A 17,745-nucleotide genomic window follows, 5' to 3' on the forward strand; every position below is an offset into this window, starting at 1 on the left:
GACTCGCCTTAGCGGTACCCCCTTTCCTGTCAGATCAGCGGCATTTACGCCGCGCCTGCCGTCCACTCCGTCTCCCTTCGGAGCGCCATAGTCCCTGTCAGATGTTACCTCAACCCCGGGCTCGGCTGCAGGGGCAAAGGCTCGGCAGTTAGGAAATGCCCGGATCTAGGTTTAACCCCCCCCGCACGCTCCCGACCCCTCCTGCGGTTGAGCTAACGCACAAACCCCGCTGGCTGTCCGCGCCATTCACCTGTCCTCGGACATGCCCAGCAACGCTCCTTTAGTGCAGAGCTAAGGTTGTCCTGCGCGGCAGGTTTGTAGAAATGGTGGCGTTGCCACGAGGCGGCCGAGTCCTTTCCCCCGCCCCGCCTGCGGCTCTGGGAGAGAGTTTGGGTGTGGGTGCGGGCTGGGGCAGGGGCAGGGGGCGGGGGTGCACGGTCTGGAGGGATTTTGAGTGCAGAAAGGATGAAGGGCCGGTATCTCGGTTGGAGAGGGGGCCGGGGTGCAGATGGGGTGAGGGGTTGGGCTCTGGGAAGGCGTTTGGGTGCAGGAGGAGGTCTGGGATGCAAGCTCGGGGATGGGCTAACAAAATAATGTGAAGAAGTGGGTCTGTCCCAGGAAAGCTCAACATCTAATCAATTATTTTGTTAGTCCCTAAAGTGCTACAGGACTACTTTCGTGTTTTGTGAAGACACAGGTTAACATGGCTCCCTCTCTGTGGCTCTGCGAAGGATTCAGGATGCTGGTGTTGGGCTGGGCTGGGTCAGGGTGATGCACTGAGGGGGTGCATTTCCAACCTGCTCCTCTAATCTTCCTGGAACATCTGTTATTAAAAGGGGCCATGCCATGGATTACTAACCTTAAAGGGAACAAACCACCCATTCTGTGCTCTGACAGTCAGCAGTTCTGTCTGCCATACCCCGTTTCCAGACAGAGGCACAACCTCTGAGAGCAAGTGGTCTGTTTCCCAGAGCACTCCCTACATGCTCTTTACCTGTAGGCAAAACCCTTCTGTCATCATCCAGTATTACTGTAGAATTCTAACCCTTTACATTACTAGATAGCTCTTGTGGTCTGCTGCTGAGCTTCTTGCAGATCAGCCGATTTCTCATGTTACTTTTTTAGCCAAGAAGACCAGTGATTTTATGCAGATTTGGAAATTTCCCTGGAAGAGCTAATTTAGCACAGAGCACTGATAAATACAGGTTTAAATTGGCAGAAATAAAATTATTAAAGTGTATTAATTAAACTTGCTGAGAATTATTTAGCAATTGGGTAATACGTTTGTTGTAGTATGGTTTAATTTTAATTAAAGGAAATAAAACAAAAGGAACTTCAGTCCAAAGCTGTACCTCCTACATACTTTATCTATGTGGACAATCTGGCAGTGTGTTTCCTCTGATTGAAAAATGTGTCAAAGCCATGCTTGGCTGCAAAACCTTGAAAGGACTTTGGTGTGAATGTTGTTCTACAAGACAAAAGAGATTCTAATAGTAGGTTTAGATTCTAGAATAGTCTCATGTGATAGTCTGTAGTGTTACAAATAACAAGCAGTCCTGTAGCACCTTATAGACTAACAAATGTACTAGGTCATGAGCTTTTGTGGGTCAGACCCACTTCAGCATATTGGAGTAGACACTTAGAATCCAGGGTTTATATAGCAGAAGGGGGGGGGATTAATCTGTGATTAGTAGGACCAGTAGATGAAGCAATTTAAGTAGATTCAGATATGTGTGTATTCCCATTCCTGATGTCAGATTTATGTCCGTTCATCCTTTGGTGCAGAGCCTATCTGGTTTTTCCAGTATACACGACAGAGGGGCATTGCCAGCACATGTTGGATGTTAGTGGATGTTCAGTTGTATGAGTCCCTGATGGTGTGGGTAATGTGATTAGGTCAAGCGATGATGTTACTAGTATAGATAGTTAGATGGTTAGCAACAGGATTTGCTGTGAAAAAGTACAAAATTCAAGATGGAGTGCAGCACCACGTGACAGTCACATATTTTTGTAGGGCCAGGCTTACAAGAGAAGCAAGTCTAGTCATAGATCATTGTCCCAAATACCAGACCACTAAGCTCCTTAAGTACCGCTAATGGCCCTCACTTAGCAGATCTAGAACAGTAAACAGGTTTGTGCTTCATATTTCTAACTTCAAATGCAGGAATGATACATGCACACAAATAAAATATACATTGAGCAGATTGCAACTTTGTCAAAAATATCTGTAATATTATAAAAAGTATCAAAACAAAGAGCAGTCAAGTAGCACTTTAAAGACTAGCAAAATAGTTTATAGCTAGTCTTTAAAGTGCTACTTGACTGCTTTTTGTTTTGATAGTGTATAAACTAGAACAGCTTCCTCTCTGTAAAAAGTATCTGTTCGTCTATAAGGTGCTACAGGACTTCTTGATGTTCCCATTCAGCAGATTGCAACTTTTTAAATGATTTGTTACATGAAGTGTTTTGCATAAAGCATATTTGAGTCATATCATAGTCATAAGCACACATCCGTAAAGAATATGGGGTGCAACATTACAGAGGCAAACACTGCAACTCGTGGGAAGGGGAAGAGGCTGACCGGTATGCAGGAAGCTGATTCTAGGAATTGAAGGGCTGAAAGCTGTTGTGTGAATAGGAACAGCCCTTTGGAGGACGGACTCTGCTTGGCACAATCCTGGGGCAGAAATATTGATACTGGTGTTTTCCTGTAGACATTGGTTACTGTGAAAGTTTGATCTTTTGTGACTTTGCTGGAGGGCTGAGTTACCACAGGAAGCAAAAGGCTGAGAGAACCATTGCAGGTGGGCAGAAACAGATGGTGTTACTGTATTGTCACGCCCTATCACAAAGATTGGTCTGGGTCTGCACCAGGTAGAGTTAGTGATGAGAGCTTTTGGTCCTTTGATCATGGTTTCCTCAGATACAGCTCCCCAAATAAGCAGCTGATTTTAACCCTTAAAGGGCTGTAGAACCATGTGCACTAGGAAAGTTTCAAAAAATACTGCCACAGCAGGGTGGAGGGTGGAACTAGTGATGAAGGTTTTGTCAATTCGCCAAGGAGTTCCTGATGTTCAGCTATGCAAATATGAGCTCCTTTTAATTTCAAAGTACTCTGAACTTGGGGAAGGGAGACCTGAAACAGGTATGCTCACTGCATGGTACAGTTTCACAGTGCTGAGGCTGCAGGAAGAGGGAACAAAACATCCAGTGAGATGAGCAAAACAGTTCTTATCTCTGACATATTGTTACAGGCGTCATTGCAGTGGGGTATTCTCCTTTAGATGACAGCATCCTGTTGAGGTGAGTGGGTCACTTCACACCTCTGTGAAACTTCAACACCACTGATTGGCATGCAGAACCCTTTCCCCATGCACTAAGCCCAGATTTAAGCCCTGTCTGCACACCAAAGTTTGGTTGACACACAATACATCATCCTTTAGGCACCAAACGTTATATATTGGAAAGGTGCACACACATTTGCTTGGGTTGGAGCTGGGTGTGCTCATCAGGAGTGCTTGCGTTGACATGAAGTGTAGTACACTACAGGTAGGTGTCAACTTCGGGGCATTTTTACAGTATTTTTTGGGACAGTGACAAGTCATGCATGGATTTCTGGGACATAAGGGTTAAGTTCTCAACATGCCACTCTCTTTATTCTGTCTGTTCCACTTCCCTTTATTTTTATGCCATTGTTTAAAACTCCCATAGTCCCAAATGGCACTTTTACAGACTCTGATGTCTCTCTCAGAGATGCAAGAAGCTTGCAAAGCTCAGCACAATGCTCATGAGCATTAAAAACACAGGTTTTTATAATTTCATAATACTTTTATAATTTCATAATACTAGGTTCCAACACCAGAAGGAACAGCTGTGACCATATACTGCAGTGGTATGCAACTGGCAGCCCACGGACCACATGTGTCCTTTTGGGCTTCTGTATGTGGCCTGCAAAACATTTTGCTTACTGTTGCCCACACACAGGGTTACCAGATTCTGCTGGTTTCTATCCACTTACGGTTTTTTTTTTTCCTACTACTGTTAGTTGACCTGCTGTTCACAAACAGGGAAGAACTAGTAGGAGAAATAGAAGGGAGTGGTAACCTGGGCTGCAGCGATAATTAGATGGTGGATTAAGGATCCTGTCAAAAGGAAGAAAGGTGAGCAGTAAAATACAGACCATTGATTTCAGAAGAGCAGACTTCAACTCCATGAGAGAACTGATGGTCAGGATCTCCTGGGAAGCTAATATGAGGGGGAAAGGAGTTCAGGAGAACTGGCAGTATTTTAAAGAAGCCATATTAAAGGCACAGGAACAAACCATCCTGATGTTCAGTAAGAAAAGCAAATATGGTAGGCAACAAGCATGGCTTATCAGGGAAATCAAAACTCAAAAGGGATGCATGTAAGAAGTGGAAACTTGGACAGATGACTAAGGAGGAGTATAACTATACTGTTGGAGAATGCATGGGAGGAATCAGGAAGGTGAAAGCATAACTGGAACTCCAGCTATCAAGGGATGTAAAGGATAACAAGAGGATTATTACAGACATGTTAACAATAAGAGGGTGATCAGGGCGGGTGTGGGGCCATTACTGGAGGGAGGTAACCTGGTGACATGATGGGGGAAAAGCTGAAGTACTCAATGCTTTTTTGGCCTCTGTCTTCATGGACAAGGTCAGCTCCCAGACTACCGCATTAGGCAGTGCAGTATGGGAAGGAGGAGGGCAGCCCTCAGTGAGGAAAGAACAGGTCTGGAGCTGTTTAGAAAAGTTAGACACACACAAATCCCTGGGTCCGGATTTAATGCACCCAATGTTACGAGGGAATTGGCAAATGTCATTGCAGAACCTTTGGCCATTATATTTCAAAATTTGTGGTGATTGGGAGAGGTCCTAGATGACTGGAAGAAGACAAATATAGTGCCCATCTTTAAAAAAAGGAAAGAAAGACAATCCAGGGAACAATAGACTGGTCAGCCTTACCTCAGTCCCAGGAAAAATCTTGGAGGGGATCCTCAAGGAATCCATTTTGAAGCACTTGGAAGAGGGGAAAGTGATCAAGAATAGTCAACATGGATTTACCACGGGCAAGTCAAGCCTGACCAATCCAATTAGCTTCTATGATGAGGTAACTGTCTCCGTGGCCATGGGAAGTCAGTGGATGTGGTATACCTTGACTTTAGCAAAGTTTTTGATACAGTTTCCCACAATATTTTTGCCCATACGTTAAGGAAGTATGGATTGGATACATGGACTGTGAGGTGGATAGAAAGCTGGCTAGATGGTCAGGCCCAACAGGTAGCAATCAATTGCTCAATGTCTGGTTAGCAGATGGTTTCAAGTGGAATGCCCCAGAAATCATTTCTGGGGCCGGTACTGATTAGTATCTTTATTAATGACATAGATGATGGGATGGATTGCACCCTCAGCAAATTTGCGGATGACACTAAGATGGGTGGGGACAGGTAGATACATTGGAGGGTAAGAATAGGGTCCATAGTGACCTAGATAAATTGGAGGACTGGGCCAAAAGTAATTGGATAAAGTTCAACAAGGACAAGTGTAGAGTCCTGCACTTGGGACGGAAGAACCCCAAGCATTGTTACAGGCTGCGGACTGACTGGTTAAGCAGTAGTACTACAGAAAAGACCTGGAAATTACAATGGACGAGAGGCTGGATGTGAGTCAGCAGTGTGCCCTTGTAGCTAAGAAGGCTAATGGCATATTGGGGTGCATTAGGAGGAGCATTTCCAGCAGATCTAAAGAAGTCATTATTCCCCTCTATTTGGCACTGGTGAGGCCATATCTGGAGTATTGCGTCCAGTTCTGGGCCCCCTAGTATAGAAAGGATGTGGATGCACTGCAGCAGGTTCAGCAGAGGGCAACAAAAATTATTAGGGGGCTGGAGCACATGACCTACAAGTACAGGCTGAGGAATCTAGGCTTATTTAGTTTGCAGAAGAGAACAGAGAGGGGCGATCTGGTAGCAGCCTACAACTTCCAGAAGGGGGGCTCTAAAGAGGATGGAGAGAGGCTGTTCTCAGTAGTGACAGATGGCAGAACAAGGAGCAATGGTCTCAAGATGCAGTGGGGGGGTCTAGGTTGGATATTATGAAAATCTATTTTACCAGGGAGTGTAGAAGCACTAGAATGCGTTACCTAGAGAGGTGGTGGAATCTCCATCCCTAAAGGTTTTTAAGCCCTGGCTGGACAAGGTCCTGGCTGGGATGATTTAGTGAGGGTTGATCCTACTTTAGGCAGGGGGCTGGGCTTAATGACCTCCTGAGGTCCCTTCCAGCCCTAGGATTCTATGATTCTAAAGTGACATGCAGGTAAAGCAAGCACCCCTGAAGTGCATGCTGATTCCACATGACATTGATTGTGAGAGCTTTGCACTCCATCCGCATCTGTTTGTCAGAGGCTGCAAATGTATGACAGGAGAGGGATCTCTCAATGATTACCTGTTCTATTCACTCCCTCTGGTATTGGCCACTGTCAGCAGACAGGATAATGGGCTAGATGGGCATTTGGTCTGACCTACTATGGCCATTCTTATGCATCCAGTCAAAACACTGCTACAGTTCAATCAGCACTACAGTTCAATCAGCAAAGTATGGAACCACATTTAGTAAAACTACCGTCTCCTGGGAGACCATCTTGGATACTGTAGACCCAACCTGGGAATCTGATTAGGTATATTGTTTAGGGTGTTGGCTTGCCAATCTGACCTGAGATTCTCTGAGGGCTGATCTATACTTAAGATCGACCACACCGCAGTTGATCTGGAGTTCAATTTTGCGACCTCTGTTAAGATGTGACAAAACTGAGTCTCTGGGCTTGGCTGTCAACCTTATCGCGTGGAGTAAGGGACTTCATCATGAGCTTAAAGAGGCCTGGATTCTGCTAGGTGAGAAAGTCTGTTGCTGTAGATCTGAAGAAGTGGGTCTGTCCCACAAAAGCTCATCATCTAGTAAATCATTTTGTTAGTCTGTAAATTGTTCGGGATCTTCTTCGCACTCCTCCTGAAGCATGCCTTTGGATCTTCAACAGAGGGCATCTTGCTGCACACAAGATCTGATGGGAAACTGTTTAACCTTGCAAGGCTGAAAGCTAAGTCTAAGGTGCGAGAAGTCCTCATCAGAGACATGCTGTTCACAGACGATGCTACAGTAGTGTCTCACATAGAAGACCAGCTTCAAAAACTGCTGGATCAGTTCTCCAAAGCGTGCAAGGACTTTGGGCTTACCATCAGCCTAAAGAAGACAAACGTACTCGGTCAGGATGTTGCTGAATCCCCATCAATCAGCATTGACAACTATACGTTAGAAGTCATCCACGAGTTCGTTTACCTCGGGTCCACCATCACTGACACCCTGTCGTTGGACACTGAGCTAAATAGGAGGATCGGAAAAGCAGCCACAACTCTGTCCAGACTTAGCAAGAGAGTGTGGAATAACAACAAGCTGTACACTCACACCAAAATGCAAGTGTACAGAGCCTGCATCCTCAGCACCCTCCTTTATGGCAGCGAGACTTGGACCCTGTATGCCTGCCAGGAAAAGAGGCTGAACGTCTTCCACTTGCGCTGCCTCAGGCGCATCCTTGGAATATCATGGAAGGACAGAGTGACCAACACCGCCATTCTCGAGCAAGCTGGAATCCCAACCATGCACACCCTCCTCAGGCAGCGTCGACTCCGCTGGCTTGGGCACGTCCACAGGATGAACGATGGAAGTATTCCAAAAGACATCCTGTATGGTGAGCTAGCCTCTGGCAAAAGACCTCCCGGACGCCCCCAGTTGCGCTACAAAGATGTCTGCAAGAGAGACCTCAGAGAGGCAGACATCGAGCTGGACAACTGGGAAGAACTAGCGGACGACCGCAGCAGATGGAGGCAGGAGTTACGCAAGGGCCTTCAGAAGGGCGAGATGAAGATCAGACAGCTAGCAGAGGAGAAGCGAGCGCGCAGAAAGCACAATAAGGACTTGCCAGACACCCACTACATCTGCAAGAGATGCAGCAAAGACTGTCACTCTCATGTGGGTCTTCATAGTCACAATAGACGCTGTAAATGAAATCCTCAATTGAAACTTTAAAGGGCGCGATCCATAGTCTATGCAGACTGAAGGATGCCTACTAGTCTGTAAAGTGCTACATGACTGCTTTTTTGTTTTGATAGATGACAGACAAACACAGCTATCTCTCTGCTTCTATTCTGATACGTCGAGTTTAGCTATTCTAATGGCGTAGCTAGAACTGAATATCAAAAATTGACTTTTTACCATAGTGTAGATCTAGCCTGAGTTCATCTACTGCCACAGTTATAAATAAGAGCTAAGAAGCTCTGTGTCTGGAGGCAGCCTTCAAGGTCCTCAGCAATCACATGTGCACTGTGGGCAGTACCAGACCAGAACAATGTTTATTACAACCAGTATTAAAATCATACACAATAAAATACCAAAGGCAATGAACACATACATGGATTCAGTCACCCAAGTCAGTGACATAAGCTCAGCCTGAGTAGAGAATTGCAAATGCCTAGTATAACACCATAGTCGCAGTCCCTCCTAAAGACCTGAGCAGTTAATGGACCAGCCTCACTTCGCTGATGGTGAGAGGTGAGAGAGTATTTTAGCAGAGGAAACAAAGAATTAAAGAGGTGCTAGTACTAGCGAGGAGAAAAAGGAGAGTTTGAGGAAGAAAAATCCCTCCTAATGCTTTTGGTCATGGGATGTAATAGGCCTTCTTGCATCACTTTACCCAAGCCTCCCCAAAGTCAAAACCAGACATCTGCACCCTAAGATTTTGAGGGTATACACATTTGATTGGAGGATTAAACTAAGACACCCCTTTGAACATGCATGAGTTGTCATTTCACACCCTTGTGGACAAACTCCTAATATGGGCATCTGTGGTCAGAATGCTGAGATGGATCACATGATGACCCCACCTCTACTTTCTGGTAAAGCAAGATGTCCAGTCTGACAGGGCCATTGTATTTTTGGCACCTTCAGATATAACACAAGATAATATCATGGTCTATGTCCAAACACTGGCCCCTTTGTGGTTAGACTAGGTGAGTTAGAAGAGTTAGAAATTTCTACATATTCACACCTACCTAAATGCATCAAATGTGCTAAGCTAACAGGTTGTGATCCCTGTAGGCCCTTGCATTACTGCTAGAATAGAATAAAACAAGGAAAGATTTAGGAGAATAAACAGGCTTGAATATAGTCTTACAAGCTATAAATCAAAGATATAAACTTATAGACTACCGTACAACAATCTTGTGGCCTACTGAGATGAAGGAGGGCCACTCATGCAGCCCACTCATAGCCTAGGTTGCCCATCACTGACCTAGTGTAACCCCCCTCCTCTTTCCCCTTCCTCCCTCTGCATAGCACAGCTTATAGAACTTCATCAAAATAATTCTTACAGCATGTATTTTAGAAAAGTATCCAACTCTGATATAAAAAGGGTCCCAGATGAAGAATCAACCACCTATCTTGACAAATTGCTCCACTAAAAATAACATGCCTTTTTTCTAATATCAACTTCCAGTCATTGGCTCATGGTACATGTTTTTTCTGCTTGATTGAGAAGCCTATTATTAAGTATTTGTTCCTCAAGTGGGTACTTGTAGACTGTAACGATGTCACAGATGTATGGGGGATCTGTGGTATAGCCCCACCTTTGGACCAGTGTCCAGAAGAACCCTTTCAATGTGCCAGACCCACCCTCATGATCTCATTCTTTCTCCAGGGTAAACCATATGGCTTCACCTCCTTAGACTGGACCTCTGGGCTTTCAGCTCACTGCTTCATGCCATGAGCTCTGTGCAGTGAATCCCACTGAAAATGACCCCTGAGGAAAACTTGTACAATGTTAGGGAGCATCTGCAGTGATACTTCATCAGTATGATCGAACAGCAAGTAAGGTTTATTAGTTGATGAGCATGGCATAGAAGATCCTTGGTTAGCAGAGAGAAATGGAGGTTAAAACATTGTCTACAATGGGTGGCCAGACCCCAGCCAAGCTGTAGTGAATCCATTAGTCAGGCTCTGCCTCCCTGGTCGTCTGATTTCCTTTGTCAAACTCCCATTTGTGCCTCACACTCCTGACAGCTTCCTGAGGCATCCCTAAGGCCCTCACCCACTATGCACGGAGTGGTGGCACAGCGCTTCGCAGCATCTCAAAAAGAGCTGGAACTGTGACTGCAGCTGCCACTACTGTGGCAGCTGGAGCTCCCCTCCTCCCCACCTCATCTGTAGACTAAATAAGCCCAAATCTCTCAGCCTCTCCTCATAAGTCAAAGTTTTATTCTGTTGTGTTGTACAGTGATATGTTAACATATTTGACTCTCTGGGCTCATTTATTTCATCAAAATTAACAAACACAAAAGTAGTAAGCAAACCTATCTTATATTACATTGGATGGAAGCTCATTTATTTTCTTCATGTTTTATTTAATTTCAAGCTTCCCATTTTGGACAGTGTGGTTATGAAGTGGATTGTAAAGAATGTGGTTTGCTTGTCACTTTGTAAAACGTTTTGGGATTTTTCCACTTATTTTTTTAAATAACTGTGGTGCGGTTTTCAGAGTTGGGGAAAACAACAACGTTGTTAAACGTTAATTTGCTACCACTCACCCTATAATCACTGAGCTGAGCACTTTATTCCACTGTAGTTTCAAATAGCGTACTACATAAAAAGGTTCTGTTTCAATATTAAGAATTGTGATCATTCACTGCTGCATTTCTAAGTGAAACTTCATTGATCTATGGTCTTTGGCAAGGCCAACCCTAGACCAAATGGCACCCCAGGTCTTTAGCACCCTCTCCCTCATTTTTAATACCTTATTTTTATTGTAATTTTAGCCCATTTCGCCGTATATGTTGAGCATGACAAAAGAAGTACCAGTATTTCTTATACACTGTACTGCAAAGATAGGGGCTTTATAGATATTTTTGGCATCTCATTAAATATGTCCTTTATTAGTTACTATTTACACACTTCAAGTCTTAAAACAGAAGTACTCTTTCACAATTACACAATAAAAGAAGGTTCACAATATCACAGCTGGGCTGTCACATCAATGTGTGCCTAAATTTACTCTAAGCTATGCAGCTGCCCAGTTAGCATTGTGCAGGCATTCAAGGTACCTGCACAAGGCCACTCTGAATCTCATGCCCTCGCCGCTATACTTGGTTTCTCAGAGGGTTGCTTGGGTGGTCTGCCCTTAAATAAGGACCTGGTCTTTGGGCTTCATTCAAATCAACAAAAAGAGTCCCATGGGCCTTGGATCAGGCCCTGGGAGCAAAAAGGGTGTATTGAACCCTACCATAACCACTGCAAAAATCTGCGAAATATAGTGATATGAAATCAGATCTCATTTACCTGCTACCAACTTGACGGAATGCCTTCCAGCATCTTTGGAAATAGCAACAGCCGCTTGTTTGGAGGGGAGAATTGTTCTCTCAAATCTTTCCCTGTGGTCCCCCCACGAGGATCTCTGTAGTGGTGGTCCTCCTTGTTGTCAGAGGATTTTTTTGCTCAGTAACTAATACTGGATGTGCTTGGAGCAAAAATCTGGCTGAACATTTGAGTTATGTGTAGATTTGGGCTGCTCATACTAGAGTTTGCTGTTCTCAGCCCTTGACAAAAGCAGGCAAGAACCTAGAACTCTGAATCACCTAGTTCCCACCAAAAGAAAAAAGCCATCCAGTAGCACTTTAAAGACTAACAAAATAATTTATTAGGTGATGAGCTTTCATGGGATAGACCCACTTCTTCAGATGATAGCCATACTAGAGCAGACTCAATATTTAAGTCACAGAGAACCAAAAATAGTAACCAAGGTTGACAAATCAGAAAAATATTATCAAGGTGAGCAAATCAGAGTGTGGAGGGGCAGAAGGTGAGCAGGGAGTCAAGAATGCAAAGCCAAGTATGCAAAAGAGACCCCATAATGAGCTAGAAAATTCGCATCCCTGTTCAAACCACGTTAATGTGTCAAATTTGAATATAAAAGAGAGTTCAGCAGCCTCTCTTTCCAATCTGTTGTGAAAATTCCTCTTCAGTAAAATGCAGACTTTTAGGTCATTAACAGAATGGCCCACTCCATTAAAGTGCTGGCTTACAGGTTTGTGAATCAGGAGTGTTTTTATGTCAGCTTTATGCCCATTAATTCTTTGTGTAAGAGAGTCTGAAGTCTGTTTGATATACAAAGCATCTGGGCATTGTTGGCACATGATGGCATATATGATGTTAGCTCAGGAACATGAGAATGTGCCCGTGATTCTGTGAATAACCTGCTTCAGTCCAGTGATGGCATCTCCAGAATAGATACGTGGGCAAAGTTGGCAATGGGCCTTGTTGCACGGAAAAGTCCCAGGATTGGTGTTCCTGCGGTATAGACTGTGAGAATCCTCATAAGGCTGGGAGGTTGTCTGTAGGAGAGAACAGGCCTTTCACCTAGGGCCTTCTGGAGCATGCAGATAGCCTGTGGGTTACCACTTGTTATAGACTTGTCCTCTTTCAAGGAACCAGACCAAAGAAGATTCCTTGGCAAGCAGCTACCTACCCTCCTTTGGGCCATCAGGGATAGAGCAAAAAGTAAACTGCTGGTTAGAGGAACTTACCACCAGGAGACAAAGGAAACTTTGCACAGATAGCCAACTACCAGATGTCAGGATGCTTTATCATGGAGGCCCACTACAGAGTTTCAGCATCATGCATATGCTGGCTTTGCAAATTTTCTCTAGGTCAAATAAAGGTTTAGGGAAATCAGGAGGAAAGTCAGAAGTCAGCACACGTACCTAATTCTGGTTTAGCGCTAGTCTCTGCAGGGTTTTGTTTGAAGGATGTGTTAGTCAGAGTCATCTTTTTTTCACCTCCAGAAGTTGTCTTATCTTCCAGGATGGTTGGTCAGCCTGCTAGAGTTGCTTGAAAATTCTAGAAAGGGATAGTATTTTAGGGGAGGGATAGCTCCGTGCATTGGCCTGCTAAACCTAGGGTAGGGAGTTTAATCCTTGAGGGGGCCATTTGGGGATCTGGGGCAAATAAGCTTAAAAAAAGACAGGATGGTGCTTGGTGGACTCAATGACCCCTGAGGTCCTGTCTAGCTCTGTGAGATGTGTATCCCCATCTATACCTAATCATTTTTGGCACTGGCCCTTATTTCTCCTTCTACAGTCCACCACCTTGTCCCCTTCCTGCTTGTGTCTCCTAGCCTTGGACAGTCTGGTGCTGCCCTCAGTTAGACAGGTTCTGTCAACCAGGCACATTTCAAAGCTACTGGAAGGTGAGGGGCTGTGGCAAGTTGCAGCTTACAAGTGACAGTACAAAGCCTTCTTTGAGCTGTAGGCCAAGCACTAGGTACTGGACCTAACCAGGTTCGTCACACAATCACGGGCACATTCTCATGTTCCTCAACTAACATCATACATGCCATCATGTGCCAACAATGCCCAGATGCTTTGTATATCAGACAGACTTCAAACTCTCTCAGACAAAGAGTTAATGGGCACAAAACAGACATCAAAACACTCCTGATCCACAAACCAGTTAGTCTACATTTTAATGGAGTGGGCCATTCTGTTAATGACTTAAGAGTTTGCATCTTATTGAAGAATTTTCACTCTGCTTTGGAAAGAGACACTACTGAACTCTCTTTCATATTCAAATTTGACACATTAACATGTGGTTTGAACCAGGATGCGAATGTTCTGGGACACTATAGGGGGTCTTTTGCATACTTGGCTTAATCTAATTCTTGACTTCCCCCGCCCCGCCTGCCCCTCTGCTCTCTGATTTGCTCATCTTGATAATTTTTTTCTGATTTGTCAACCTTGATTGTTTTTGGTTCTCTATGCCTTAAATATTGAGTCTGTTCTGGTCTGGCTATGGTCTGAAGAAGTGGGTCTGTCCCACGAAAGCTCACCTAATAAATTATTTTGTTAGTCTTTAGAGTGCTACTTTACTGCTTTTTTGTTTCACTAGGTACAATGAATCGCAGCAGCAGCACAGAAGTAAGGATAGCAATACACCACATACTCAACCACCTGTATGTCTGTGCTGCTGCTGCAGCAAAGGTATTGCCTTCAGAGCTGGGTGCCTCGCCAACTGCGACCTCTCTCTGGCCACCCTCATGGGTGGCTGGGTGGGGCCTGCTGGGCCCACAGCTGCTCCATAATCCTCGCTTGAAAGCCCCATCACAGGGAGAGGTGGGGTAGTCAGGGTCTATGGTGGGATGTCAAGGCATAAGGGAACATAGTTGGCAGGGGATCAGCAGCCAGTGCCTCAGTTCCCCAAGAGACAAGCAAGAAGTAGCATCTCGTGTAGCATGCAGTGTCCCATCTCCAGCTATTCCTTTCCATGCTCCGCCAGAAGAACAGACGTACTCAGTCAAACCAAAGGTCCAGCTAGCCTGGTATTCTGTCTTCCGGCAGTGGCCAATACCAGGTGCCCCAGAGGGAAGGAACAGAACAGGCAATCCACCTCATTGCCCACTCCCAGCTTCTGGCAGAAGCCAGGGGCCCCATCCCTGCTCCTCCTTGGTGTGACACTTTGTCCTGCCTTTGCCGGTCTTAAAGGGTTTGTGCAATGCCAAATCTCAGCGAGCTGCTGGGCCAGCCCCCAGCCTTGTCTTGCTCCCCTCCCTTCACTGGCCCTTTCCAGGGCCCCCAGCCCAGGCCTCCCCCCGCCATGTCTCCCACGCCCTTCCCCCGCTTTCCACAGTCCCTGCCTCTCCCGCTCCTTCCTAGGGGCTCCCTTTCTCCCAAGTCCTTTCCTGCTGGCGGCCGGTCAGGTGTTGCTCAGAGTCTGGTTTCCGAGAGGCCGGAGGGGCCGAGCCTGCCTCCCCGCTCCCTCCCCGTTGGCCCGGGGCTGCTGGGGGCAGGCGAGGGGCACGTGGCAAGGCGCGATCGCCCACTCGCGCCCGCTGCTTGCGGTGGCCCGAGGCTCGGGGGTCACTAGGCGCCGCTGGCTCGCTCCGAGGAGACTCCGCGGCCGGGGCCGGCGGCGCGTCGGTGAGCAGATCCTGCAGCTGGCGGGGCGTGTGCGCCAGCGGGAGTGCCCCGACCGGCCGACGGGCGGGCGTGGTGGGTGCCCGGGCGGCTCGGGGAAGCGCGAAGGAACGGTGGAGCTGGGCCGAGGCCAGGCCCGGCTGCAGGGGCAGGGTCCGACTCCTCCTCCCGCCCGCTGGGTGGCCGCGGCCGGGCTCGGGCAGGGGCGGACCCCTGCGGCGCGCGGGGTAAGTGACACGCGCGGCGGGGGCGGCTGCAGACGCGCTGCCTCCCCCCCGCCACCGTTCGGCTCCGCCTCGGCGTGGGGCCCCCTCGCCTCCCGCTCCTGGCCGCTGCTGCGCTTCGGCTGCTGCCGCGGCCCGCTCCCGGGGCCGGGCTTGACGCGCAGGCTGCGTGCGGCGCCCCCCGGCCGGGCGGAAGAGACGAGCGCGGCACAGGGCAGGGCGCTGCCCGGCGGGTAGGTGTCGCGCTGCCCCGCCCCGGGCCCCGCGGCGCTTCCTCCCGGCTGGGGCGGGCCGCGGGAGTGGGGAGCCGCTGCCCGACCCCGGCCGAGCTCTGCGGGCTGCGGCCGGAGACCTAGCGCTCTGCACGCTCCAGGCTCCCCAGCGCCCGCCCCGGGGTCAGTAAGTCTCTGATTTCTAGCCTGGGTGGCTGACGGCACCGTTCCCCGGAGTCTGCGGGCTGACCCCAGGGTGCCCATCCAGGTCTTTTATAAATAGAAGAGTCATTGCCCGCCTGGGGGTTTCTGTAACTGAATCTGCCTGGGCACACACATACCCCGTGTGCGGGGACACTGAGTCCATGCCAACACCTGGCAAGTGATCAGCTCTGCTCTGGCCTAGCAGTGGTGAGGAGAACCGAGCGGTGGCCCTCGCCTGCCCTGAGCACGTAGAGTTGAAAATTAAACTGTAAACACTTTATTGCCTAGGGCTGCAGTAATCCATCTGGGGTGTAACTCAGCTGGAATATAACTCTTTAGCTGTGTCTACACGTGCACGCTACTTCGAAGTAGCGGCACTAACTTCGAAATAGCGCCTGTCACGGCTATACGCGCCGGGTGCTATTTCGAAGTTAACTTCGACGTTAGGCGGTGAGACGTCGAAGTCGCTAACCCCATGAGGGGATAGGAATAGCGCCCTACTTCGACGTTGAACGTCGAAGTAGGGACCGTGTAGTCGTTGCAGTCCCGCAACTTCGAAATAGCGGGGTCCGCCATGGCGGCCATCAGCTGAGGGGTTGAGAGACGCTCTCTCTCCAGCCCCTGCGGGGCTCTATGGTCACCATGGGCAGCAGCCCTTAGCCCAGGGCTTCTGGCTGCTGCTGCGGCAGCTGGGGATCCATGCTGCAGGCACAGGGTCTGCAACCAGTTGTCGGCTCTGTGGATCTTGTGTTGTTTAGTGCAACTGTGTCTGGGAGGGGCCCTTTAAGGGAGCGGCTTGCTGTTGAGTCCGCCCTGTGGTCCTGTCTGCAGCTGTGCCTGGCACCCTTATTTCGATGTGTGCTACTTTGGCGTGTAGATGTTCCCTCGCAGCGCCTATTTCGATGTGGTGCCGCGCAACGTTGAAGTTGAACATCGACGTTGCCAGCCCTGGAGGACGTATAGACGTTACTCATCGAAATAGCCTATTTCGATGTAGGCTTCACGTGTAGACGTAGCCTTTGTGTGCACCCTCTGCCACTGGAGTGCAGAAGGAGGCGGACATGCTCCTAGGCTGGTCACACATTGCAAGTTAAAGTGTAGGTTTATTTTACAATAGCTTACACCTTTCTGCACTGTAAGATCCCACATGCAGTTAACTTATTAGCAGCCAGTGTCTCTGTCACTGAACTTGAAATATGACCATCTCTTAATGGTGGTGACTGCTTTTTGGATTATATGTTCTTGTGAGTCACGGGTTCCTAGCACTTACTTAGAGATCAGCCCTTACCACTGACTCAGTGTTCAGGTTTCGGATAATTCTTTTTCTCTGCTTTGGATGGCATGTGTGTCTGATGCCTTTAGTTAAAAATTGGATCAATGTTGAATGTGATGTGCCTGATGTACCCTTGGGAAGCAAAACTCCTATTTCAATAGGACTAGGATTTTGCCACGTTTCAGGGGCGACATTTTTGTCTTCTGGTGGTGTCACCTACTTGACTCTACAGTTGGCTGGTGCATCTCAGTTCTGTCACTAGATAAACAGGTGAGAAACGTCTTTCATTGCTTGTTTCCCTCTCAGTTCTTGATATTGCTGTTTGCTGGGTTGTTTTTATAGCCATGGGTGAGACCTCTTCTTACCACCTCATCCATTCCCCTGCTACAGGCTACAGGACTGGTCAGGCTAAGTTAGAACTGGGATTTTGACTGAGGCAAAAATTTTGTGAACCAGTGACTTAGTTGTGTGATTGGTTCTCCAGTCCATTGTGTTAGCTTGTATATACTGTTGACAGCAGTGAATTGCAGTTCCTGCAGTACTTCAGAGTAGCCCGTTTGTTCTCTTTGAAAATGGTATATTGTCATTTGCTGGTTCTGTAGGGATCCGATCTCTTGTAATCACAGCTTAGCTGGGAGATCAGTACAATAACCCTATGTCTAAAGCATATGTAGCAGTTTTGTATACGCTCATAAATAATCTACTTGGAGCACATATAAATATAGCTACCTTGTGCCAAAGCGGAGCAGCATTTTGGTGAGCTTGGATCTTTCTAGTTGTTTCTGCTCATTCCTGGCACTGTATT

The 17,745-nt window shown here is 47.3% G+C and overlaps 1 protein-coding gene across 7 annotated transcripts in view; it reads left to right on the plus strand.

Annotated features, from left to right (window-relative positions):
- Window positions 1-14,900: 14,900 nt before the first annotated feature.
- The window catches only part of PPP2R3A (protein phosphatase 2 regulatory subunit B''alpha), a 103,073-nt gene continuing 100,228 nt past the window's right edge, over window positions 14,901-17,745 (plus strand). For 2 of the 7 annotated variants that reach the window (XM_075004781.1, XM_075004787.1), the window contains exon 1: window positions 15,274-15,484. The gene's annotated coding sequence lies outside the window, so the exon portion shown is untranslated. The other 5 variants (XM_075004784.1, XM_075004783.1, XM_075004782.1 and 2 more) reach the window with 4 other exon arrangements.

This window comes from Carettochelys insculpta, chromosome 10, assembly GCF_033958435.1.
Source record: "Carettochelys insculpta isolate YL-2023 chromosome 10, ASM3395843v1, whole genome shotgun sequence".
NCBI lineage: Eukaryota > Metazoa > Chordata > Testudines > Carettochelyidae > Carettochelys > Carettochelys insculpta.